At 36.6% G+C, this 27,523-nt stretch overlaps 1 long non-coding RNA gene across 2 annotated transcripts in view; it reads left to right on the top strand.

Moving 5' to 3' along the window:
• Positions 1-27,523, top strand: part of LOC135422141 (uncharacterized) — a 150,574-nt gene that overhangs the window by 118,652 nt on the left and 4,399 nt on the right. The window contains exons 1-2 of one of the 2 annotated variants that reach the window (XR_010434327.1): positions 17,528-17,576; positions 18,889-18,983. This is a non-coding gene — a long non-coding RNA (uncharacterized LOC135422141). Of the gene's footprint in view, positions 1-17,527; positions 17,577-18,888; positions 18,984-27,523 lie in introns of those variants that run through there. The other variant, XR_010434328.1, reaches the window with a different exon arrangement.

Genomic DNA, 27,523 nt, shown 5'->3' with positions numbered 1-27,523 from the left:
TATATAGGTTTGAATATTAAAAAACCTGTAAGGATTTCATTCCTTGACTAGTTTCAAATAATCTTTGAGTTACCTTGAGATTTTTCTGTTGTAAGTCACTTTAGTCTCTTGAAAACAGGTTTTTACTTGTATTGATCCTGAGTTTTATGGAGAAATTTTGCTCTGGAGTATGAGTCTCTCATTTTCCTAGATTAATTTGAAATGTAAATCAGAGAGCTATTCACTGTAAGGGAATCTGCTTTCATTGCCTACTGGGTAAAAATAAATGTGATACTTTATGGATATTTAAATAAACTCTTCAAAGTGGTATGATAGAAACATTTATTTACAAAAGTTGAGTTCTGAGGTTACTTTCCTGCCATTATTGAAGGCTGGTTTCTATAGATAGAATCTTAGGTTTTGTTCCACTTACTCGTTTTGTTTTGAATAAATTCCTGTGGACATGCCTGAAAGGGTTGGTAGTCATTTTCAGGAAGTGAAATTTAGGGAACAAAGTTCCTTGCAGTGTCTACTTGGGTTTAGAATTGATCAAGTTTTCATAAAAGAGGATTTGAAAGACTTCTAAAATCTCTTTTCTCCTTTTGTGAGGGTAGCCCATCTGTGTGGTGAAGTGTTTCTTAATGTAAAAAGTGTCCCATGAATAGAAGTATACAGCTCTAATGCAAAACCTGAATTTACAAAAATATCTTATGTTCATATTAGCATTGTACCTACTTCTTCAGAACTAAGGATATCAAGGTCAAATATTTGAAACTATTTCTTTTAACTGTAACTGCTTATTTTTAAAAGATTACAGCAGTTTTTGAAGAAAAAGCATTCTGGTCTGAGTTCCTTTCTGTACATCCTGCCCAAAACCCCCCAGTTAAATGCCTGTAAATCAGCTGTACACATACCTGGGTGCTTAAAACTTGGGAATCATCTCATCTCTCTGCAGATTTAAGCAGAGAAGTTGCAGTGTCTTGCTTCATGTAACATCTATGCTAATCAGAGAGTGAAGGAGGCAGTTCTACATACCTCTTCCCTCCTACCCTCCATTTAATTTAGTGATAAACATGTCTTCTTGCTGATCCAATTTAAAGCCATTCTGCTTTTCCCATCGGCAATAGAAAATTATCTATATTCTGCTTAAGAATGGAGAAGGAAAAAATGAAAAAACCTGGCTGACAAGATGGGAAGGGGAGAGACTGCTACTTTTGAGATTAGATTACTTAGATTGCTTTAGCTGTGACATGAAACTGCTCCCTGTGAGATACATTGTAGAATTGAAGATGGGTTGAGAAAGTCAATTCATCTTGGAAACTGGGCTTACAGGTATAATGCTGCAATTTCTCAAGCATTTCTGTAGTCCCTCTATTGAAGAAACTGCCTGCAACTCTTCAGCTAAAAGATTATTTATCTACTTATTTATTTATTTGTTGGGAAAATAGGGTCTGTTTAAGCATCCATCCTATGGCCTTGCCTCTGATAAGTTCCAGTTATAGTCAAGACAATCTTAAGCAGGCAGTGTTTTTTACCTAGGGAAAGTACCCCACTACATCCACACACCCAGATCTCTGTAAAGTGGTGCAACCTGCCACGTGTATCAAGGATTGTTTTAACGTGTGCAACAGTAATGTGTGATACAATTATTAGGATATACTACAGAGTCAAACCTTACTTACATAACAAAACCAAATAATTCCTTCAATTCAAGCAAAGTTTTTGAGAATAAGTAGAGGCTTGCCTATGAAATTTGTGAGGTGTTTTCCTATTGCATTACTGAGAGGAATAAAGCCCTTGATGTGCACCTTTCATAAATTCTTAGCAATCAATAATATAGAGTAATCAAATTGCAAGGACATTTTCTGTACACACATGAATGTTCATAACAACCAAAAATTGAGCTCCTTTTATTTAAGAGAGATTTGTATGAGGATAAAAAAGATTGGGGTTAAGATTAAGAGGTAATGATGTGACAGGCTTTAGCTAAGACAAAATCACTTCTCTAGTTAGCAGAGTAATTTCAGCAATACATCTTCTGTAATTTTTTTTAATCACTTAGTGATTACTTATGTGGTGCTATTTGATTCATTGGCCATCAGTACCTGATTAAGATTCTATGCTTAGGCCATCATTACTTTTCAACAGGCCACCCATATGGTGTTAGTGTTGAGCCAGTGCAAATCCCTCAGCTTAGCACTGTATATTCTGTTAAAGAAGACTACGTGAAATGCTGACATTAGCATATGTTCTCCTCTTATTCTGTTGACCTTTATCCATGGCATTACACTAACACTGGATCTTTGGAGTTGGTCCAGTAAGAAATTGGGTTGAAATGATAAAATTAGCCATCTGTCTATTAAAAACTTTACTGAGCCAGCAAGTTGGAACAAATGAGCACAATGATGCAATGAAATGTAACTATCAAATATTAGGTTTACTTTCGTTTTGATTTTTCTGTGTGTGTTCTTTTCTCTCAACTATAAATGGACTTTCTTTCCCTAAGTCTTGCATTCTGATTTCTTGTGGTTGATTTGAGTATTTGTGTTTAAATTTATTAGGTATTAATTTTGATTCTAGAAGTACTGGTGAAATATATAGCTTAAAACATGACTGGGATAGTGATAATTAGTTGTTCAAGAGCTACAATTTCCAAGAGCTTGAACACTTTCCCTCTTCGATTGCAAGGGCTCTGCTAAAAATAGGAATTACAGTAGCTTGGGCTATAAAGAGCCTAGTGGAGCATTTTTGAAAAATAATTCATTTACTAATTAACAAAATGGTGTTTGTTTATTTACAGTACATAAAATGTTGCTATCAGGAAACAGCCTGCTAATACTCTGGCACTGCCCTGCTGTGCTGACAGCAGAACATCTGCAGTTTAATTTAATACATTTACTAAATGAAGTGGGTAAATAAAGGGATGCTAAACAGCTACTTCCCAGCCTCTGATATTTTTGCTTTTCTCCAGGGGTCAGAAGCACTGATGAATGATTCCTCATCTTTCCCTTTGCTGCCTTTACAAGAGGCTCCCACGGGCCAACACTGTTCCAAAGGGTGCAATTGTGATTGATGAAATTACATTGGCCCATCATACCTCACTTTATCTGCTCATCTATCTCTTTAAATGCTCTGTATGTTACTGTCAGGGATTATTTTACTCAGAATATTACTTTATGCCTTTCTGAATGTATTTTTTTGAGTGTGGTGTGTGGTGACCAGTCACAGCAAATGGAATAACTACAGAATGAGGGCGTGGGTTTTGTCTAAATTCTGGACTAGTGAAATCTGATTTCAGCAGGTCAGCAACTCAGTCCTAGCCAACAACATGATTACATTTACTTTCATAAAAGCATAGTATTGATTTTGGGTGATTGCATTTGCTTCTTTTTTTTCTTTTTTTTTTTTTTGAAAGTATTTTCATTTTCTAGTAAAGTGAATTTAATGGATAATTTGACCCTTTCTTGAGATAGTTCTGGTAGCTTAAGTCACTCTTGGTTCCTCATCCTGTTCCAGGCTTTATGTAGGTGGATGATAAACCTAGAATAAGAAAAAGATTTGGGTTAATACCGTACTCAAAGGTGGATATTTTACTAAATATGGTTCTTGAACCAATGATATCTGTAAAATCTTCATCTTTGCCACATTCTTTTTAACCCAAATCCAGTTTGCCAGGTCAGTGTCAAAAACAGCAGTAACAGAAGCATTGACTTGGGTAGTTAAGAGGTGCTTAAGCCACTACTTCTTGCTAGAATAACTTATGAATTTATGGCTTGAATCACAGATTTATAGAACATTATTCATGAGCTCTAGGACAAAGCATAGAAGATAATACAGTTTTCCTCCTTTTCAGTCGAGTTTTGTAGCCAAAATTCCACTCCTGTTATTAAGTGTTCAAGTTTGTGGTTAGGAGTCTAGTTAGGAGAGGAGTCCTTGCCTCAAGTAGCACCTTTGCTGCTGTGTGGATGAATCATGATGTCCTGATGTTAGCTGCACCTTCTAATGGCTAGAGCCAGCAAAATAAAATTCAAAAGTTTGTGATTTGTAAAGTAACTTGGAAACTTTAGCAACATATCTTGAATAGATGTTGAAAATACTGGTCTGTAGATAGTAGGTGGATCAAGCCAATAATGTACAGGTTTGCAATAACTGATTTAAAAAAAAAAATCCAAATAAATGTATTGGAATTCATAATATCTAATTCTGAAAGAGCAAGTTAGCATGTTAATGCCTCCTTCCCCTCCCTCCCATTAATCAAGGAATTTAGCAGGCTTATGGAAGAGATGTCCTTGATAGATGGTGAGTAGGATGAAAGGAAGTATTTTTTCATCAGCTAATACTAATCTATTCAGATGTCATAAGTAGTATTGGAATAAGTAAAGTGTATATATTATGTCAAAAATATATTGGATGTTACCAACAGCTCTTGATTAATCCTTGTGTGCCTCCAGAGGTACGTGTGTTACACTGGCCAGGTTGAGCTGAGGAGGAGAGATAACAGCAACACTTTCACTTCTGCTTCTTTGAGATTCCACTACAAGGACTCACTTTTACATTTAATATGTAAAAATCTCCTGAGCAGTTGTTTTCTAGGAGGCCTAATGAGGCAGAACTCACACAAGCATGACCTTTCCTTTGGCTGCCACCAGCCACAAACCCAGGCAGTTTGGTCTCTTGGTACAGAGGAGTAATTCCATCAAGTTTTCTACCAGGGCAGTGCCCTGTATTGTCTTGTTAGATGTGGAACTTCCCAGAAAATGAATGGCACCATGAATCAGGTAGAGAGGGTTTAGTAAGGGTGTCTATTGTGTTCCTGGAGCATCTGTTTGTCAGAGCAAAAATAAAAGTTAACTAATAGCAAAAACTGATGTTTACATATTCATACTGAAGAAACTATTTAACTCGAAGTCTGGTATGTGCACACACATACCTCTATCAAAGATTCTCCAAAGCATGCATATGCATTCTTTTTTATTTTAAGGGAGTGCATAAAAGTTTTCTAACCATGCTTTGAACTTATCCATAAGATTTTATGTGTCTACCTGGAGCAGATTTGAAATTGCTTTTTATAAAATATGCTGCATTTATAAAATGCTTTTTTGGATGCCTTTTTATTTTTCAGTGTTTTTATCAGCCCCAATTCTAGATTTCATAGAGCCTGGGGAATTTACAAAGGAGCCAACTCAGAGTAAACTAAAGTCACAGATATTGTACATACAATAGTCTGTCTGCTGACGCCAAGCCTCACTTTCCTCCTCCGCTAATAAAAGCCAGTAACAGTTGTCTGATCTTTTGCATCAAAGACAGTGTTTATGAAGTGGCCTGTATCGTTATCTTAAAATATACATATAATTCCTGCATTAAAAGCTTGAGAAGAATTATGAATCAACATTTCACAGTAAATTGTACACAGATTTGAGGACTGAAATATGTTTCATTCATGAATACTGGACCTTCAAAATAGGAGCACCCATGAAACAGGGTTCCCTCTGACTAGTGGTGTTTACTTGCCTGATTGATCTTGTGTGTGTGTGTGTCTCCAGTATTTTAAAAATTTAAATCATAATATTCCTTAGTCTTTCTCTTCACAGGTTTTGGGATTGGATTAAAATCTAAGTGGGGTCCAGCTCTTTGCATAAACAACTTTCAGCTCAGAGTCTTCAGAACAGGACTCTTTGGGTGTTTTTTTTTCCAGGTAATTACCAATTCAGTTGAGCATGGTCATTCTTGGCTTCTAAAAATAGTGATGAATTCAGGTTGAATTTGGTGAACACATTCAAGTAAAAAAAAAAAATATTGAAATATTAAAATGTTGAGTAAATTCTCTGGTATATTCAGAATCAAGATTTGCCTGAGTGTGACAACAATATGTGAGAACAGCTCGTGACATTGTCTTTTTTTATTTTGAAGTAGGTAGATGGTGTTATGGTATACACTGGAGCAATATTTGTGAGGAACTGAAGTAAATGGCAAGGAGCCATTGCAGATTTAGACATCCTGTTGGCCTCATCTAGAATAAAGGCTTTGAGCTTTCATCTCACATCTCTCCAAACTGTCCAGGGTTCTTGGACTTCATGAGTTTGCCTCTCTCCCTCTTTTCATGTATCTAGCCCTTTATATCCAACCTGCAGAAGTCCATATTTCTTACAAGTAATTAAAATGCCCTAAAGGAGACATTTAATGTTGCACCAAAGAGACATTTCGATTTTTGTTTAGGTTTTTTTTTTAGGTTGCTGGGACTTTTTTTTAACCCTGATAGTCAAAAAAATTCACACAAATCTTAAATTTTTTCTGGAATTTTTTTTCTTTTTTTTTTTTTAAGTGTCAAACAGAACAGCTGCAGTAAAAGGAATCTAAAATTTATTTGCTTGAATCTGTAGTTTGAATTGAAGGTGGAATAGAACTACTGTTTTGGAAAGGTTGATCTTTATTTACTTTGGTAATCACAATGTATAAATAAGTTATTTTGAATAGGCTTCAATGTAGATCCATTCTGAAATTATAGAGTCATTTATTATCACAAATAGTATAACTGCTGAACAAGTTTGGCTGGGATTTCAGAATAATCTTTGAGAAACTTTAATATTTTTGCCAATTTCTGTGAGATCTCCAAGCACTTGACTTAGCCAGAAGGGTCATCAAACAGCACAGGGCAAATCTAAATAAGAGAAACTAATGTGCCGGGGGGGGGGAGGAAATCTGTCTCTTGCATTTCTGTTTGTAAAATATTGAATTGGGAAACATTTTATGCATTTTATGAACAAGGGATAATGGGGAGCAGAGGGATAAATCTAGGAATTGTGTATTTTTCCCTGAAGTATTGCAAAATAGCTATCCTTGAGCATATTTCCCAGCTAATTTCTAGGCTACAAAGTTTTTGGGCTATCAGCATTTACTGAAATGATCCAGTGTGTAGTTAACTATTTCAGTGTATGATCTTAGTTCTTTCATTATTGTCATGGTAAATGCAGTATTTTTCCTTAGAATGATTTAAAAAATACACCTACAGGTAGAGAGGATGACTTTGATCACTTACTGGTGGTATAAAAATTCACAAAGTACTTAAATTTGTATGCATCTGGTATTCCTGTTTCATAGCTCATGTTATAGTTTACTTATGTCTTAGTCATTTGCATCAATTAAATTGAATTGGAATATTTTTCTCCTCCTACTTTAGCCCTTCATCTTCAGCTGTCAACATGCATATGCCAGTCAGCAGTGTAGCTGTCAAAGCTGACATCAACATCTGTACTTGTATTTTTCTGGTGTCTGTATCTGTCTTATTTCTGAGTATTTCCTAATGTTTGTCTTGCTGCTAAGAAAAGGATTTGCAAAGAACTAAGTTTCTACCATCACTTTCTTTAGGGGCCAGTAGAAAGTTGGTTTTCATTTTGGAAACCTGACTTCAGCAGAGTTACTCTGTTCCCATTATTGTGGTAAAATTCTGGAGAGTTATAAGCTTTCAGTAGTTTTTTCCTTGCCATCAAGAAATCCTTGCTTCACTGAGGTTAATAAAAAAATGTTTATTTCAACTTAACCATTTATCCCTTAATTTCATATTCCCCATAATTCAGCTAACACAAAAACTGTGATATTTCTTCTGAAAAGTAAAATTGGACAGCATGTGGACAGGCAAAACTGTTTACAGAAATCTTCATAGTAGTGCTGAAACCAAGTTGTGAGAACATTATTGCTCAAAATATATCCAAGTGATATTCTTTCACTGAAATTAAACACTTCCTCATTTGCTTGAATGGGTGCAGTATTTATGTGATTTCCAGATCACTGAATAAAAAATGAAACATTTCAAACTTATAATGCTCCATGTACAGATTAGGAGAAAATAGTGGAAGCAGCTCAGCAATAAGGCTTTTATAAACAAATAAAAAGCACCTAATTTTCAGAGCAAATGAGAGTGTATGATGAGTGATGTGCTCCTAATGAATACTGAAAAGCTTCCAGGGTAAATAAACAGATGGTAAAAATACTTAAGTTACAAATTTTTCAAACCACAAATACCTAAGTCACAGGTCTGTGCTACAGATTTCTAAGGAAAACTTTGCATCCAGCTTTTCCACGGTGTAAACATTTTCTTCCTCTTCAGAGGGAGATAATAAATTGGTACTTACCTCACAGGAAGGTTGTGAAGTTTATGGAATATCTCAGGTTTTGAAACCTGAAGAGTGCTCTGCAGGTATTAGTAATGCAGGTAGAGAGGAAGTTTGATGTGAGATTTTGTCGGAGGAAAGTAACTTCAGACTGAAGTTACAAAAGCGAGTTGTGTCCATGTGATCTCTACACTTGAGGATTATCTTACTGGCCACCAGTTCCTACAGTTGCTCTAGAAGTGTGTTGGGAGACACAGATACTTGTGTGAAATGGATTTCACTGTGTGTATTAATCCCTGAGTTGCTGCATGGTTTCGTGCTAAAGGTGGCTTATAGAAAAAGCACATGTGCTTCAGAAAATAAAGGCAACATCCGTGAGATGTTGCCGGGTTTTTTTATAATTAGATCTATATTGATCAACAATGCAAAGAGAAAATTGAAAATATTTTTATTATGATTTAGGAATCATACAGAATTATCTCTAAATGTCAGGGTAGTTCAGAGAAATTCTTTTTACCTTTAGTGAGTTTGGGGAAATCAAATTCCTGTCTAACATGATAATATTTATTCATGGTAAATTCAAAATGCGGATGTATGGATTAAATTAATCATTTAGTCAAAATCTTTTGCAGGTAGGATAGACCTTAACAGAGACTTTTTTGTCAGGGAGTTTTCCCTTAAAACTACTACTATACCGATCAATTCATATATCCACATTATCTCCACATCTCTGGGAGAGAAGAATCATGTATCTGAAAGGAACCATGAGATGTCACCAGTGCTGCTCAGAGATGCTGTCAGCTAGTCCTGGATGGGTGTTGATCACCTTCTTATAATCCAGTGACAGAGATCCCCTTGCTTGTTCCATGTATTTAGTAAATTATGAAGCTCAAATCAATGTTCCACTTAAGTCTTTCAGGGCCAAATCGATAAACTCATGTCTGTTACATGACATATCTATATGTTCAAGTCTGCCTATCATGGTTCCATCATAATATCATATGTTCTGAGATGTTATTTCTGGGGTTTAGCATGTTTCAGATTTTGATCAAGAAATAAATACTGGGAAGTCAAATAGGATTTTGTTTTTATTTTTGGGACTGAGCCCTGGTAGATCATCAAACACTGGTTTACTCCTTTTCCTAGAAGAAACTAGAGTTCCTCTCAATTAGGGGAAAGGATTGAGTTAATTTGGGCTTAGCCAAAGGTGATTTCTCAAGAAATCTTTCTGACATGTTTTTTGCAATGTCTTATGTCTGACATTTCCACTAGGAAAAATGGGAGTAGGAAGCAGTGTCAGACACTCAGTAGTTGTTGAGATTGCTGTTTCGACTCAATTTTTTTGTACAACATTAATTTTGTACCTAGTGCTTTAGCCAAAATCAGAAATAAGTGATGTGCATCTAATAAAGTTTCTATTTGTCTTGATTTGTTGAGCTTATCTCAAAGATGCTTTGTTTCAGAAGAGTCCAAATGACCCCCAGGGCACGAAAGTAAATTCCTTTCATGGTGAGTAGGACATCATTGTGCTTTTTCTCTTGCCAGGGGGCTGGCGTGTGAGCATAAGAAACTTTTCCTAGGTTCATGGAAGTGGCAGAGTTTAGCTACTTCGAGTTTACATGATGGGTATCCTGAATGGGTCAGATCCTGTCTGCTTCTGAATTCTGTTCCAGACTTTCAGATCTTCTCTTGGCACTGATGAATTTCCACCAGTACACTTCAGAAACATCTGTGCTTCACTCTCTCACAACCAGACACTCCAAACAGCCTGTTGTAAAAGATTCAGTAGCATCTTTGGCTCCCAGCAGGAAAAGTCTGAATTGCTCTTGGTAATAGCTTCGAATCTGCAGCCCCCGACAGGTATTTTTAGGTCTGTCTTGAAGAGATATAAGCTTCCATACCCTTCAACTTCTTTGTCTGGAGTCACTACAGCTCCAGACATATCATTGAAATGGGGTATAATTGTGGTCTCATGCCTTCTCAATCCACCCACCAATCTCAACTGCCTTAAAGGAGCCTCCTGCTGTGCTACAGGGAGCATTTAGAGCCTTTCTGAGCAAACTTGAGCTGTGGGTTGTGCCTGAATTTAAAGACTACCTTGGAAGGAGGAGGATTGAAGATGTTTTGTGAAATCTCTTCTAAAAAACAATATGACTTATAATAGTGGAACACTTCGTTTCACTGGAATTTCATTGGAAGTGTATGTTCCACAGTACTTATCACTGGTATGTGGAATTCTCAGTATTTTCTGTCATTATAGGGCAAATGGTAAGATGTTGTAGGGCTGATTAATAGTATAATAGAGGTCTGAACCATACTGTTATAAAAGTGAGTAGGATTTGGTGAGAAGTAGGGAAGTGATCCAGTAAGCAGCATGCAAAGGTTCAAAGAGATCTTTACCAAAAAGGACAAGAGAGAGGAAGAGCACAGCCCCTTTCACTGCGTCATGTAGGTCAGGATTGTGTCCACACTAGAAGACCAGAACATTTATTCCCAGAAATAATCCCTTTGAACTCAGTACAGCTGGTAATTGGAGGTTTGTGTACAGGTTGCATGCAGCTTCACTGGGCAGCTGCTGGTTATCTCATGCAGTTTCAGTTTTTTCCTTTCAACAACTTCTGGGTGCTTTATAGATGATTCCCAAAAAAACGGAAAAGGAGAAGAAAGGAAGGGTTAACAAGGGGGGTTGGGAAGTCTAGAAAGGAGACTGAGATAGGAAGTTTTTTCTCATTTTTACTACTTTTGTGCAGCCCAAAGGATAAAATCAGCAAGACTGGAAACTTTTTCAACTGGTGCTATATTCTCACACTTAAAATATAACTTTTAATCTTCTCTAGCTGTTGAAAGATGTGGCTCTGGCTGGCTCCTTGCTTCTAATCAGTGAATAAAATACAAATACCACCAAGTCTGTCTTTCATCATGCAAGTGAGAAATCTGTATGGCCACTCTAACACATCTTACCAGAGAGCAGCTGGGATATGATCCGTGCTTTGGCAAACTGAGGGTTTTTAACTGCTGGAATAGAGTTGGTTGACTTGTTGGCTTTTTGCAATACAAATTTTTATGACTTCTTCTAATATAAAACAGAAGATAAAGGGGAAACAATGCAAAATAATATATCAACCTGATAGTGTATTCTATTGCATAGTTTCAAAAAGCCTTTCCATCCATATATATTAAGTTTGGAGAAAGCAGTATTAAAGTCACAAAAATATCAGCTATAAATCAATGCACTTAATATAGACAGCAAATGAACAATAATGTGGATAAAGTTTTCTGAGGAATTTAATGTATAGGAGTCCATCTCATAGTTTATATCAATTCTGTGTCAATCAAATAAGGCTGATTGCTTGTTGGAACAGTGTATTTTGAGAGGGACATAGCACAAACATGAAGATAATCTGGTAAACTAAAGTGGTAAAAGGACAATATATAATTTTCCAATATGGAAATCTTAATTAAATTTATGTCTTTAGATGTTTTTAGAATTATAGCCATGAACAAAAGCAAATAACAGCGGTAGCAACTGCAATGGTGTCTTACATAGATTGGAAGTAGTCTGTCACAACTAGAACTGAACTATTTTTCTCAGGAAGTATTCTGTAGAAACAAAAACATACAAAAACAATTGAAAGAAAATATTTACTCTGGTAGATGAGTTCATACTCTTTGTATGAACAATCGAGTTATTTAGCTTAAATGGCACAAGTGCACATAGAGTTAAAAGTATGTCTTTCTAAATCTCCTGCAGAAAGAACAGCACATGAGCAAAGCTGGGAAAAAATATCAAGTAATTTAGTGTCAAAGAATATTTTCAGCAATAGAAGCACCTAAACAGAAATATGCTTTTGTCATCTGAAGATAAGGTAGCATCAACTTCCTACCGAGGTAAATTGTTTCCATGCAGAAGCCCACCGTACTCAATGTTAATCTTTCCCTATGTTTCAATGAACTTTAATTAGGCCATAATTTTCAGTTTGTCTGTCTGCATCCCTTTGTCAGCAACTGGTCCTTAGTAGCTCCTTCTGGGCTCAGTTCATAAAGGTTTTACAAATTTAAACTGGAATTATAGCATTTGTTGTGATGCCCCATGGCATTAATGGCAGTTCAGCTCAAAACACAGATTCACCTTTAATTCTGATCTTCCCTAGTCACTGGGGGTCTGTTTGCTGGGTTAGGGGAGCAAGGACTCCCAGCTTTGATCTACTGTGGCTTTAGCTAAACTAGTCCCAACTTCAGCCAGGACACAAATGTGAAGGAACCCTCTCAGGGGATCTGCATTTAAGGCTAACAAAACTGTCAGCATCACATCAGTCAGAATACATCTTGTTCTTCACGATTTGTCCCTTTAGTATCTTCACTTTCTAAGGTCTCCCAGGCAGTTATTGCCTCTTTGTGTGGGTGTATGTGAGATTAGAGGGGTTGTCACCACAGATAATATTAACAGAAAATTTAAAGTAGAAAACTGTGCTGTGATATGGATTTGGGGAATTTAAAAACAACAATTCCAAAAGAATACACTTAAATTACTCCTCTAATAATACATCAGTGGTTACATGCAATATAGACTGGGTAAATGCACATTCTGTTCTCCCTTGCGTGAATTTAAATCTAATGCAAAATTGACAGATCCATTCATGCCCATGAAATTAAATCCAAAAAGGTTAGCATAAGCATTAGGTTTAATGATCACTGCATAATATAATTAAAAGATGATGTTACATGAATATCAGATTCTCTGTATGCATGTTTATTTTTAATTGAAAATAAACAAAATCAGAGTGCAAAAAAAAAGTGGAAAAGATGTGTGAAATGTAATGATAATGGTTGACTTCTAAACAGCCATGGAAATTATAGTCATCTTATGTGTGGGACAGGAACAAACACCTCTTAATTGCACTTCATTATAACGTACCTTTCTCTTCTCAGTTGTATATATTAATTATAAAAATCATGTTTCAGAGACGAAAAGCTGTACAATAGGGTTTTTTTTCTTTTCCCTCCCTCCCTTATGCTGTCTGCAGCAGGATGGAAGAACAATATCAACTGTCATCCACAGGAAGAGCTTAAGAGCTCTCAAAGACAAATCATAAAAAGAATGAAAGGCTATTATAAAAAAAGGAGGAAAATGCTTTGATTTCACAGATTTGCTACTTAATAATGTTTAAGGTTCTCTCTTCTTTTTAAAAATAACTTCTCATATTGTTTTGTATGTGTTATGTGCAGGTACATCACTTTTTGATGACTATATCACATGACACGTGGATTACGTAGATCATTATTAACGGATGGAGGTTGAAGGGATGAGATGGGGAAGACACTGGAGCAGCCCTCCAGGACCTATGTCAGTTCTTTGGATAAGTTGTAGCAAACTTGGACGTTAATTTCGTGGCACAAAGTAACACTGTCTATCGAGGGGTTTTGGTTTGATTTGGTTTTTTCTATTCGATTTCATTCTTCGTTCATTTTCCACTCCATTTCGTACTTAAAGACCCTTGACAGTAAGGGTGTGTTTGTCTTAACTGTTTTGTGTTTACCTGGAACCAAACTTTTCCGTGGTTGCATGTACGGTTGGCCATGATGTTTCCTTCAAACATGCATTCCAGCTTGTAAAACTGAATAGTCTCCCTGGTTTTGTTGAATCTAGGAGCCGTCTTACTGGTGAAGATTTTGTGACTGCTGGAGGTAGCCTTACAGTGTAACTAACCATTGCAAGAAACTTGGTGTATTAATACCTGGATCATAAAGCAGTGAGCAATTTTCTGGTTACACTGGCTTTTCTTCTTTATCCTCTTGAAGTTTTTCCCATTTATTCCACTCTTTTTCCCTTTCACTCTAAACCTGGACTGTGGTTTCCTGGATCAGGAATCTGTGATGCTGGGTGTCTCAGGGTGCTTCCTAAGACTGTTTTGTTTCTCCTGGGCCTTACAGCATTTCCTGCAGCCTCTGTGGATCTTACAGATGCAGTCTCTCTGTCAGAGTTAGACACTACCCATGGCTTTTTATTGCATGCATGGCCTGTTGATAGCAGGTGAGGACCTAACGTTGTATGTGTTGTGTGTATAACATTGTGTGTATTCTTGGGGGGGAGAAAAAAAGAGAAAAAAATCAATGAACTATATTTCCTTAGTAACCATCTCTGTCAGTGTTTCCTGACAGGGTAGGTGCTCACAGAGGTACAGGTGTTTAGATTGTGCTGTTCAGTTTTCTGTATGCTCCTTCCAAACTTTTAAACTGCATCACCTTCAAAGAATAAAGAAAGGGAAGAATGTTGCTATCCAAATGACAAGTTTGCTACTTTGTGCGTTCCTGGAGGTGGATTAGGGCTTCTGTCAGTTGAAGTTTTCCTGCTCATGTATTCGGATTTCAGGTGTTGCTTTTTCAGATAGATGAGGTAACTCCTCCCAAAGCTGCAATAGCCTTTGTTAGACCTTCTGTTTGTTGTGGTGGCAGGGAAATCCTCCAAATGTGCGAACTTGAGGCTTATTAAATTCAAAGTGAATCTAAAATAGGTATGAGGGAGATAGGTACTATCTATAGGTAGCATTCTCAGAATACAAACTCTCACTTTACCATTTGTCATACTGATGAATTCTTTTTGTTTTCTCCCTTTACCCCCCCAAAAAACCCCAACCAGTAATTAGCGAAAAAGGTGATAACTGTCAAAGGTATGACTCCTTTTCCTCTCTCTTGAACAGTTGCAGCTTACATATTGTTTCAATGGATTGGTCAATTTATTAAAAATAAAATAAACAATAGAAAAGAAAGATGAGTTCTTTATAGAATTGCTGTAAATCACAAGCAGGAGCTAGACTGGCCCACAGATTGTCCTGAGAGGACAGCAAATATGGTATCTCTTTTTCTTCTCTATCATATGAGGTCCCATAAAGCAGCATGTGCTCCTCTAAATGTATTTGCTTCATTCTTCCTATTATAAACTTTTTTTAGTCTGTATTATATGCAGAGTAATTCCAAGACACAACAGAATCAATAAAAGCTCTCTGCATTCCTCTCTATTTTAATGTCATTTGTGAAGTAGTTTAACTATTAACATCTATAAAGCCATCTAACTACATGAAGAATAATCACATGATACATTTTTTTTTCCTAAGGAAATATTAACTTTAAGCTGGGATAACCAACTTCCCAGAATTCACATAAAAACATAATGTAGTTAATATTAAATAAAAGGCTTGTGCAAGCTTTTATTTTTACAATATGTGCTGATGTGTCCCTGATTTAATCAGTTTTGTTTATGATTAATGAATGATTCACCTTGAAGATCAAAGTTTGATTCATATCTCATAAAAAATTTTAAGAAATCATCTGTTTAGAAAATAAAAGAAAGCTGCTTTGTGTGTTACCCAGTATTACAAATTTGGCAAAATACACACTGAGCAAATAAGAGAGGGAGTTGAAGCTGACAGGACATAGGAAATCTTCAGTTATAACACAGGTGTTACCAAACCTCAGATTGTAGAGGAAAACTTCAAGTATAAATTATGTTAACTCAAAGCATGAAAACTTATCTTTTTTTCTCATTCTCTATGAGGTATTATCATAAATGCTAACTTATGCAGCAGAACCAAAAATTTAATTATGTGGAATACTTTTTATTTTCAATGTATTTATAAGCCAAAAAGGAATATATTCATAAAGAAAGGCAGCTGGAAATGTGACTAAGTTGCTTTTGTTAAAGAGGATGCACAGTTGTGCAAGTCCAGAGTTTATATTTCACTAGGGGTATAGCCATTTCTGTGACACTTCACCTACATAAAATATTATTAGGTAACATCTGAGGAAAGATCTGAAGTAAACTGTAACAGTTTATACACAGTATCTGTGTATAAATTCAGAGCAAAAAAATTATTTGGTTTTATGATATAAGTGTATCAATCATAACATGTTGGGGGTTTTTCTGATCTGCAGTAAGGATTATTTTGAACAGATCCATGTTGGAGTAGGAACGGGTAAATTTGCAGGAAGCATTATTTATAAATAAACCCTGATATAATGGGAATGCTTTCATGTGCCAGTGACCTGAGATCCACAATATTGTATCTTTTAATTTTCAGAGGAGAAACACAGTCTGAAGATTGTCTGGGGTGGATAGATAATAGCTAATTTGATAGCATTCATTGTGTGATATCTAACAACCTTTTCTGACAAAGTGGTTCTAGTACAATGATAGACAGATGACTGTTCTGCTGTTGTCAATGGGTGACAGAAAATTGTTTATGCCCTAGTCCAGTGATAGAATAGAATTATTGTCCAAGTATTAATGCAAATTTCATGGAAAAATTCGACTCTCAACACATATTTATCTCTGGTTCTTCACTGGAGAGTGGGGGAGCAGGTTTTACGTGTTAGTTCTGGCCTGTACAACATTTAACTTTCTTAGAATAATTCTTCAGTGGTAATGATGCATGAGCTACAGGATGAGCAGTTGAAAAACAGTGCAAAACCAGACTGTGTTAGGTGAGTTGCAATTTGTGCGATAGTTCAAGATTTACCTCTCCAGAGAAACATGTTACTCTTTTCCTGGTGAAAGAAATCCTTCTGTCTCTTTTTTTCTTCATTTACTCGTAGACAAGTGAACAGTCAGTTACTTCTTTTAGGTAAAGTCTTGCAAGCAGAGGATTATGTCATTCAAATTGATTTCAGTGGCACTAACATATTACATATTACTAACATAACCTTCTTGATTATTTGATATGTAACTTGGCATTATATTCTGTCTCAAAGAAGTTTGAGAACTTTTGAAAAAAAGTCCATTTTCTGGTTCGGTAAGTTCACTGTTGTTCATGTAAACTCCATCTGCTTTACTTGGATTTTACATTTCATAACTCTTTGTTCAATGTATCGTTCTGGCTGGTTCACCTTGGTATTGACATCACAGAGTTCAATGACTTCTGTATGGCTTGTTTCCCCACTTAAAAATAATATAGCTCTGAGAATTTAGAGTGATCTTTGTCCTGTGGTTTGCTTAATATTGTGAGTTTATGTTTTTCTTATTTGTTCAGAACTATTTGTACTTGGATTATTAATCTATAACTAAATGTTACCCTCTGTGTTCATCCTGCTGACGATAACTGGAATCAGACCAAAGCTGTTTTCCTTAAAATTGTGCAAAGCATGTTTATTGGCAGTTTCTTCTTCACTTATGATCTTTTTGGAATCACGTCAGAAGGGGGAAATATTAGCTCAGAGCAGTATTAGTACCTATTAGTTCTACCTTTTTACAGCCAGAAGCTTTGGATATTCTGCCTAAACAAAGCCTTAATGGGAATGCTGTCTGTCTCTCTCAACAGCATTGATTCAAGCAGAGAATTTGTACTGTCACTTGAACAATTATGTCACTTGAAATGAGCTATGGCCAGTCATTGTCTGAAATCACTGTGTAAATATCATCAAACATTTGTAAGGAAATATCTTGTATCACAAGGAACTGGTGAGGAAATGAACCCAAAGGCACTGTGCCATCTCCAGGTTGTCTCCACCTTTCCCTCCTCCAGGGTTCCTCAGGGAGGGCACTTCAACCTGGTCACAAAATCTGGAGCACTTTGCCTTTCCTTGGACTGTCTGTGCCGCTGGCTGTAGGGATGGAAGTCCTTCTGCCAGTGAGAGCTTCCAAGCCTCCCTCAGAGTCATTGCTAGAGTCTTGAACTGTGCACAGGCAGGATCACACGTTTGATCCACTCGAGTTGTACAAAAGATTCCAGGCTTAGGAGTTGTTTGAAAGTTTGTACCTAAAAACAAACAAACCAAGCATGATGCCATAAGAAAACTTCTGTTTGGGTTAAGACTTCAGTTTTAGATGCTGTCTGCTGTTCTGAAAGGTTGAACAAATGAAAGTTTTAAAAAAAATCATACTTATCATTGGTAGATTGAGTTCCTTATCAGCCTCATGGCATGAGGGCTACACAGCTTCTCTGCTGGTACTGTCACTGCAATGTGTGCCATTGTTAAAAGCAGCCTTAAATAAAGGGGTTATAAGATGGATATTTACGTAGAGGAAGAGATCTATATGATAAAAATATGAGATCCTTAATGAGCATGTAACAGTTTGATGTTAGTCATATAGTGTGTTTTCTTTTCTTTTTCACCACGATAGCGTGTGACAGATGGTATAAAACAGAGCACCTCAGCTTCCTAAAAAAATTAATCCAGTTTTGAACATCTAGAAGCACAGAATGCTGAAAAAAATAGAGGCTGTGTGCAGAGTTTTCAAACAAATAGAGGGTGGCACACACTTCTGTGAGTCTGCTTCGTTGGCTCAAAGTGTGTCACGTTATTGGTAAACCTTTCAGCTCAGGCAAAATTTCTCCTGCCATTAGAGTTTTTCTGAGTAATCTGTATTATCTAATCTTTAAAGGCTCACCACTGACTTGAAGGAGAGTGAGGAACTTCTGATGCTATGATTCAGATATCCATCTTAGACATTCAATGTAAATAAGCATTAATCTGTGATAGTGTAAGTGTTGGAGGTTCTTTATGGGTGGAAATTTTGCATACTCCTTTTCCTGACTGTTGTCACTGTGAAAGAGTATGGACAAATCTGTTTGGATAAATTTTCCTGTCGTATTTATCTTGAAGTAATCAATCTTAAAAACATGTTCCTATTCACGTCCTATCACAAATTTGAGGGAAATTGAAAAAAAAATTACTTGCTCACATTAAAGTTAATGCAGTTGGAGACTTTCATCATAGAGTCTAAGTTATCAAGAAAATAGTTTGAAGTGTAAAGAGAGTTTGATGACTTTATCAAAATCTTCCTAATCATAACTGGCATCTTTTAAAGGGCAGATTCCTGCTAAGTGGTCTGTATAGCACCACTGATGTGCAAAAGAACAAGAAGTAAAAATGCCAGAGTTCCTCCTCCTCTCATTTTTCGTGGTAAGTGGTCACTCTTTCATATTTGCATAATGTATAAGTTTGGTTCTGAAACTCATTGAAGACAGATCAGCATTTTTTAAGAACCCTGTATTTGATGTCTGGCAAAATGTACATTTAAACTAATATTCACCAGTGTGTACATACTGGGTCGAATCCCTTTGTCTTACAAAATATGATATAAATAGTAATTTTTATTTCAGTAACACAATAAAAAATTACTCCAAAAATGTCGGGGATGGGGTGGGGGAACGACTGTGTGAAAAGAGATTAAGTTTTATGTGCTACTTTAGATGAAGTTTTATTTAATACTTTTTATTGTAAACTTTTCAATGCAAGTCTGCAAATTGCATCAACCATCAAACAGGGACTTAAACAAAAACTCTCTTATGATTAATAGCTATTTTAGATCAACTTTTGACAGATTTATAAATTAATTACATGCATAAATAAGTTGGAGAGAAGGCACAAAAGCAAGATGGCTATGTTATATTGTGATTATATATTTATGCTGACCTGGACCAAGCAAACTTCCATGTACTTACAATTCTAGTAACTATTTGGTTCTGTTTTTAAAGCAAATGCAGCATAATTGCACTAGAATAAACACAACCGATTTGAGCTGCATAAATGTAATTCAGATCATGGCTCATTATGTGATAATGCAATAAATGGCATGAATGTATCAATATGTGTCAAAAATATTACAAAAACCTTATTTTTGCAAACAGAAATAGGCGCCTTAAATCATGCTGAAAATAGGACTGCACAAACCTTTTTAGTTCATTTAGTTTCCCTGAAAGGGTTAATTTCTAATTGTTTTATTAGCAATGCAACAAGCTAATAAAAATGGAAGCTTGTACTGCTTCGTAGCCGAGGCCTTCATAACGTGCTCAGAGCCCTTTAGTTCTGCCCTTGTTTCTGTGTAGGAATCAATACCACAGGCAGCAATTATGTGGTGGTGTTTTTTGGCTAAAATTCCCACACATCTGGGATAAACAGATATTCTATTCGAACTTCCTCTGTTAACTCCACCAGTTTCCATGGAATGACTCTCTATATGCTTGTTAAGTAAATGATTGTTATAAGACTATGGAGACATGGTCGATCAAATTAACCCCTTTTGTCCAGCCTCCAAAATGGTTCCCTTCATTTGCCTAAATTCAGCTGCTTTGGGGAATTTTTTCAGGCTTGAAGGACTCTCTGGATTCATCACATTAGCAAACTGTAACCTGAGAAGAGGGTCTTTGGAGCAGCAGGACTTCTTTGGCCCCCAATTGTTTTGCTAATCAAGATTATTGCCACTATTGAGATGTGGAAAGATAGCCTAGCTGACAAAATTTGTCAGCTTCCCATGAAATAGTTCTGTCAGTTTAGTCAGGGTGCCGGCTAATATTAACATATAAATGAAGTCTCTCCCCCTCACCCCTTAATAGATGCAGAGAAAATATAAACACACACACAAAAAACCCCTCTGTGCTTAAATCAAACAAGCTTCTTTTCTCAGCTCTAGCCCATGTCCCTGGAAATCCTGTGAGTAGTGGAGCTAAAGGGAGGGGGGAGGGAAGTAGAATTTGCACAAAACTACTTTTAAGCCATAAAGCAGCAAAGCCCCACTCCCTGCTGATAGCAACAGGAGATTGATTACGCCTGCAAAAGTACAAATGGTTGCCTGAATGCAAGTGGCAGACCTCCAAAGCAGTATGCTCTATGTGCTGGTTTTACATTTTACAGCAGAGGACTTGGATACAAAGTGGAAAAGTGGAACAGGGGGTATGAAAGAGTTATCTTTGCCCGGAGGTCAAACCCATGAGAGCAGTCCCTGCTGGTCTCAGAACCGGGCCCAGGGGGATGGCGGGGGCAGCCCGGGCTCGGCGCTGCCATCGGCCCCACGGGCACCCGCAAACTCAATCCCTCAGCACCTGTTTTCTGCCTTTCACTCTGTTTTCTCATAATCAGAATACATATCGTATTTTTCAGCTGACCTACAAGGTGATATAACCTAATGCTCTTTCACCCACTTGCACAAATTTTGCGTTACTTTGTCGAAAGCAAATGCCTTGCATCATTCTGGCGGCAACTCTTTCAAATCCCAGCTGTACCAGATCATAAAGAAGTAATTCAAACTTGCACTCATTTTAACTGTAAGTGGATCTACTGAAAGTTCTCTTCATCCTTTATCCTGATTTAAATATAAATAAATAAATATCTCGTGATATTTGTAATCTGCAAGTCGGCAATATTGGCCTTTTGGTACTAAATTAGCCCTTGAATGGCAACTGTGCAGCAGCTTTGTGTAGTTAGTGTACGCATCGGAGATGACTCTTCTAACAAGTTCAATAGGCTTTGCAAAGCATAGCTTTAAATAGAAGAAATCCTTCAATCATGATTTGTTCTTGCTTTATGAGAAACAATCAGATTATTCCTTTGTGCTGAACTGTGACAATACTCTAAAGCATGAATGAAAACTAGAATATATGTTCCCTCAGTGGATTACATCAGCCTTCTTGATCATTAGGCTAACATGAAAAATAGATTTAATGTCTAAAATATCTGTCACTGAAGAGAATATTAAGAAAATTACTTGGGAGCAGTTTGTGGGAACTTCAGAGGTAATGAGGTAATGACAAAGCACAGTATTTGTTAAGAAGTTCAAAGCAGATCATTCCTAAAGAGTTCTAGGTGAGTAGCTAAGCTTCCTATTTCATAATTTCTGAAGTTGTCATACAGACTTGATTTCAACTTCTCCAAAAATGTTGTGTAAAATATTGCATTGTTTGCCCAGAATGTGGAGCTAAAGAAGCATAATCCAACAGTGTCATTGGTACCTATTGCCCCAAGTTTAAAGGGGCTTGCAGTGTTCATGCTCCTACCTTTGATCTGAACTTTCTCAACTGAGAAAAATAACTGGGAGCCACAATATTAAGCATTGTTTGCAATAGGACAGAGTTAATAAAAATTCAGATCTCAGAATCAATGTGAATTTCCTGGATTTCGGTTGTAGCTCAGTGAAGGTTGATTCCATTGAATCCTGCTCCCTCTTGTACTCTGGCCCCTCTCCTGAAGGGTATGAGATGGGAGAAGGCTGAGGAATATCTTACTTATTACCCAACATGCAGTGTGTTGATGTTTTTGTACCAATGAATGAGTCGTCTTTGCCCCAGGGAGTTCACAATCTGTTATAGCTTTTGGTTATCTGTTACAGTATCAGTTCATCAAAACATATCTATTCTAAACTTTAGGTTCATTCAGCTTTAGACCCTCTCACAATCTGGCTTCTGCTACAAGCATCAAGTCTAAAACTTTATATCCACCTTTAAATAATTAAAAGAGTAATATTGACCAAAACTCAGTCTTCTGCTAAACAGCTGTCTTTCAGGCCAGTGCCATCCAAAACTCATGTAAAGTTTCCAGGAGTCAGCAAGACACACTTGACCATGTGCATTGAAACCTCAGTTTACTCTGCATGGCTTTTGCTCACGTTTGTTGCTGGTCACACTCTTTCTTTTTGCACCTGCAGGACTTGTCAGGTATATAGTGCCACTAAGAAAAAGAAGTCCTGCCCAAAGGCAAGGGTGTGGAGCTTTCCTCCACTGTGGCAACTGCCCAGCTTGCAGACTTGCCTTGGAAGGGGAGCGGAGTGGTGCTTATAATGGAGCCCTTCATACCTCGGAGAGAACAGCTGCCTCACACTCCAGTGCACACAAACAAAACACCTGCTCAAACCAGAAAAAGCAGTAAGCAATGAGACTGGCTATGTGATGGATGTTGTTTAGACTTTCTCTTTTATCTTTTTTCAAATGTTATAACATGTTTTTTCAGCATTTTCAACGTTTTGAGAAATTGTGCGGTTTTGTTTGTAGAAACATTTCTTCTTCTCTTTTTGAGGAATATTAAAAAACTGCCAATATTTTGCTTTTCAACATTAGTAAAGATAAACCTCCATAAGGTTGGTTTGGGTAAGCATCCTGCAGGTTTGGCTACCCAGCTTTTAGCCTTACTTCAAACTGTATCACATTAACTTGAATACAAGCAGCCCTTCATTCTTTCCTACCCTTTTACAAGATATTGGACAGATACTGAGTTTTGCCTAATGTGGTGTTTTTCTCTTGTATGTTGTAGATATGAGGGTGTATTTCTTGCACACAGTAATATAGACTTTCATCTATCCTATTGAAGGGGCTTTTAGTGAAACTTCAAGGGTGCATCAAGGATCTTTGTAAGCAAAATGGCATTTTGACATTTTAACTTTAAGACATACTTTTCAGTGTATCAGGCTGGGAGACAGAAATGACTCTTCAGGAATGGTGGAGAGATAAGTAACTCCACTGAAAATTATTATATGACACTGATTAAATGATGATGAGCTTATATCATAGTATCACCAATAACATACTGTAACTCCTCACTTGTGTGTTCTGTTTCACACAGATTCATCCTTGTTTCTGCTGGATTTCCAGCATTTTCAGCTGAAATGCCCATCAGGGCAGGGAAGCTCTCCATAATGGCTGTTGTCATATGGCAGCTGTTGTCATTTGGACTTTGTTATACAAATTTATCATCTCCACCATTCATAATAAGCCTGACTGATGCCATAAAACCCTATACTGCCACCAACAATAATTGTCATTCTATTTGGAAGTCACAGAAGAGAGATTAAGGACTTAATGTTTAAATTTTAAATGAAATATTCTCTCACCATTATGGGTGGTCCCCTTCCCAAACCTTGGTAGGACAGTATAGTAACTCTACCCAGTGCTATTGCCTGAACTAAGCATTTAAAAAAAAAAAAAAAAATTGTCTTCAGCGCTGTCAACCTTTAAATGTTCTAAGTTGAATATGCACATAGAGTGTATACATCAATCAAAATAAGTTTCGACTTCCCTTTTTTATTTTTAGCCTTGTCCTGAATTTTATTGGACTGACTAACTCTAAATAATAAGCATAACTATTTTATTTAACCAAGGGAAACGAATGGGAACAAGTTCCAACTGACAATGGCTCTCTGCTGGAACCCAGAGAAGCAAATGCAAGCAATGCAATAAGGAAGATCAAACTTGTTACACTGCTGATATTCTAAGAGTTTGAACTCAGACTCCCTGCTGACCTCAATTTTACAATGATAATCATTTCCTAAAATGTCTTCATTTTGTAAATGAAGCTGTACCTCCCTCTGAAGCAGGGGTTTGCAAAGATTAAATCATTTACATTTCAAAGTGTTCATTTTTTTGCCAGTGTGAGAAATACTCAAGCAGGAAAATGAGTGCTCCTTTTAATTTTTGAAAGCTGGGAGAGCATTCATAGTGAAAATAATCACAGCCTATTACAGCAGCCTTGCTTGCCCATTCCCACTTCAAAAGGATGAGCCTATCTTTTCCCCGCCCAGCAGTGAATGACCACTTAAATGAGTGATGGCTTATTAATACTATGACTCAGCCTCTTCTCGATAAGGAGAACAATAAGGGGTCAAAGCTTGAGCATCCCTTACAGGAATTAATGAGAACATGTTGCTGGTAATTTGGTCTTTTGGAGATTACATTTAAATTAAAAGGTTCTTGTGTCAGGCTTAATGGTGAGACCAATGTTGTCACTATTTGAAATCCAGAGGCTGCATTTTTGTCCTTTCCACCTGTATAATTTCACTGACTTTATTAAGGTTGCCTTGGGGGTTGGACACCATTTAAAGAAAAAAAAAATCAGAGAAACTGACAAAAGGAAGTTCTCCAAAAGTAACCCTAAAAAATTGCTCATATTTATTTGGGCACAGTGTTGTTTTCAGAGCCAGGACATGTTATTACATAAACAATGAAATGCACATATTTAAGGTATGTTGCATTAACGTTTCTTCATAAGACCTGGAACTAATTCATTTCCAAAGAATGAAGCTATGTGAAAAACAATTTACCAGGCAAAGGTGTTTGTGTAACTGGGGGAGGGGGGGGCTTTTCTTCGGTTCTTCATCCTTCTTTCCATTAAAGACTTAGCACCTGGGATGTCTGGTTTTATCCTTAACTTTTTTTTTTTACATTTTATTATTGATGTTGAAATTGTTGTTTATGCTTTGAAACAAGAAACACAATGGTGGGATCAAAGTTGTTTAAAGGAGTTAACATTACTTATGTTGTTGTGTATGTTATTAACTACAGCAGAGAAATTCAACCCACAGCTTTTTTATTATCTTTTTCTTGTAGTTGTGAAAATACTGCATGTAGCATCTCTTCTGACCTGAAACCAATGAAAAGATGTTCTAGGTAGGATTACAAATATAAACCAGTGTTCATTCTGCTAGCTAGTGCATGGTGCATTGCATCTTCAAGGCACTTTTAAAAATGTGAATTGACTATTTATAAACATTTCAGTCATAATCCTGAGGGAAAGTATAGGTAGTACAATTCAGCTGTTTTCTCATTGTGCAGTGGCAATAAAAAATGTAGAAAAATGTGCTATATTATTATAAAAATAGGTAAAGTATAAACATTTGAATTTTTATGGTCTTGATATGTTATTTCCTATGTATCTAGAAGTCATATAATAATTTTCTTTTTTTTTTTTATCTTCTGCTATGATGATGTTACTAAATTTGTTGGAGAACTCCTACAAATCTTGAAAGATCTAAAACCGATACTGTGCTCTAAGAAAAGCAAATATGATTGTGCTGAGATTAGTTGAAAAACTTACAAAAAATTAATGGAAGAGTATTCATATAGAACACCAAACCACAGAGAAGATTCTCTATTCCAATGTAAAAAATATTTAGATTTGCACTGGAATATGGAAAAATGGGTTCCAGCATAAGCATACAAAATACTGAATAATGAACCCTCATTATTAGGCATTAGCTCAGCCTTTGTGTGATTCTTGGGGAAATAAAATGTCGTTTTGACCAGAAGTGTCATCAAATTAAGAATTCAGAAGGTGCAGGGAGGCTAAGTATGTATGGTATTATGATGGCAAGAGACATTGAATTGTTTAAATCCTTCACTTGTCTGTAAAGATGCCTAAAAACTTATTAGTTAAGAAAGTATTAGTTAAAAAAGCACTAGTTGAGTGCTTACAAAAACTATGAAACTTGCTTTTCATAGGACCTCTAAGCCTTCTAGGTTTTAAAGAATTAGAAGTCTTCCAGATCCTTTATCATGATCCTTGCTTGGGCCCCAGTGATGGTTCTGGTCCTTTATTTAGTCAGTTAACCATTGATTACTCTGTGCCTACTCATGATGCAATAGGCTTGTACATATTGCTCTTGCCAGGGGCAATGAAAGCTTGTACCATTTGGAAGTATAAAATATGACTACTCCATAATCAGGAGAATATTTCATGACTTGGAGTCTTAAGCAGCCCCTCTTTGCTATGCAATAACTTTTAAAAAGAATGTGAGCCAGAGCAAGGAGGAGGAGTTGTAAAAAGAGGGGACGACTGGGGAGTCCCGTTTAGTTGATGCCAAGAAGAGGGGCTGGCAGCCCCCAACACTGGGCACTGGGAAGATGGAGCTGCCTGGAACTGCTGCCAGCCAGAGCCTCCCTGGGGGGTGGCTGGCTTGATGCAGAGGACTCTTGTTTTGTGACTAGTGACTGACTTATTGTTCCTGAGAAAAGTGGCAACAAGCCAAGTAAAAGCCCTTTTTGTCCTTTACTCCCAACAGGGGACTTGGTAGTGGTTTGTCATGTGCCTGGGCATAATCCAGGCAAAGTCCCCATATGCAATTAAAATAGATTTTGCTACTGTATGTGTTTCTTAGGAAGTGGTACTCCAAGTTACGGGTACTGCTCATTCTTTTATTTAATGTTTTTGTCTGATTTCAATGCTTAATTTTCTTGGGGATTGTTTTTGTCTTTTAATCAATACTCATTTCTCAATATCAGCACCCTTTTAAATAATTCTGATGGAGTATACATTACATAAAAAGAGATATAGTTTATAAATAGTGATGTCTATGAGTAGCCATCTCTCCTTAATGTAAATTCCAATATATGTCATGATCAGAAATCTCCAGCGTATAGGTTTACCATTTAATAAAAGTATTAGCAGCACATACTTAAATCTCACAGATAAATTATATCCCTTTTGAACTGTCATCACAGTAGTTTGTTATTATTGTTCTTTATGCCCTTGTAGCCTTTGTTAGACTTATATTTGTAATTTTAAAAGTTATTATTATCATTTTCTAAGGTACTTGAATGTAGTAGACCTAGTGGTACCAGAAAATCAATCTTAGCTGTTAATCTGTAGCTGATGTAAGGTTTTGTGCTGTTTTCCACAGTTTGAATATTGTGTAAGAAGGCTATAGTGGAATATAGATATCTTAGATGATCATGATAGATATATATGGCAGACAGAGTCTCACAATTATTCATGCTGAGTAGTGGTTCTCCAGTAGATTATTTCTATTAAATCCAGTGGAACATTACAGGAAGGCAGGGGCTGTGCAGTGCAATTTAACAGATAATTTGTTTTAGCTGCCTTTTCTTGCAACAAATCTATGTTTTGTAGTGCAATATTAAGAAACATTTGAGAAAAAAAATGTTTTCTGTCAGAAAATATCC

This window comes from Pseudopipra pipra, chromosome 14 (assembly GCF_036250125.1).
Source record: "Pseudopipra pipra isolate bDixPip1 chromosome 14, bDixPip1.hap1, whole genome shotgun sequence".
In the NCBI taxonomy this organism is placed as follows: domain Eukaryota; kingdom Metazoa; phylum Chordata; class Aves; order Passeriformes; family Pipridae; genus Pseudopipra; species Pseudopipra pipra.
The sequence above is the reverse complement of the archived record's forward strand: the minus strand, read 5'-3'. Positions and strand labels throughout refer to the sequence as shown.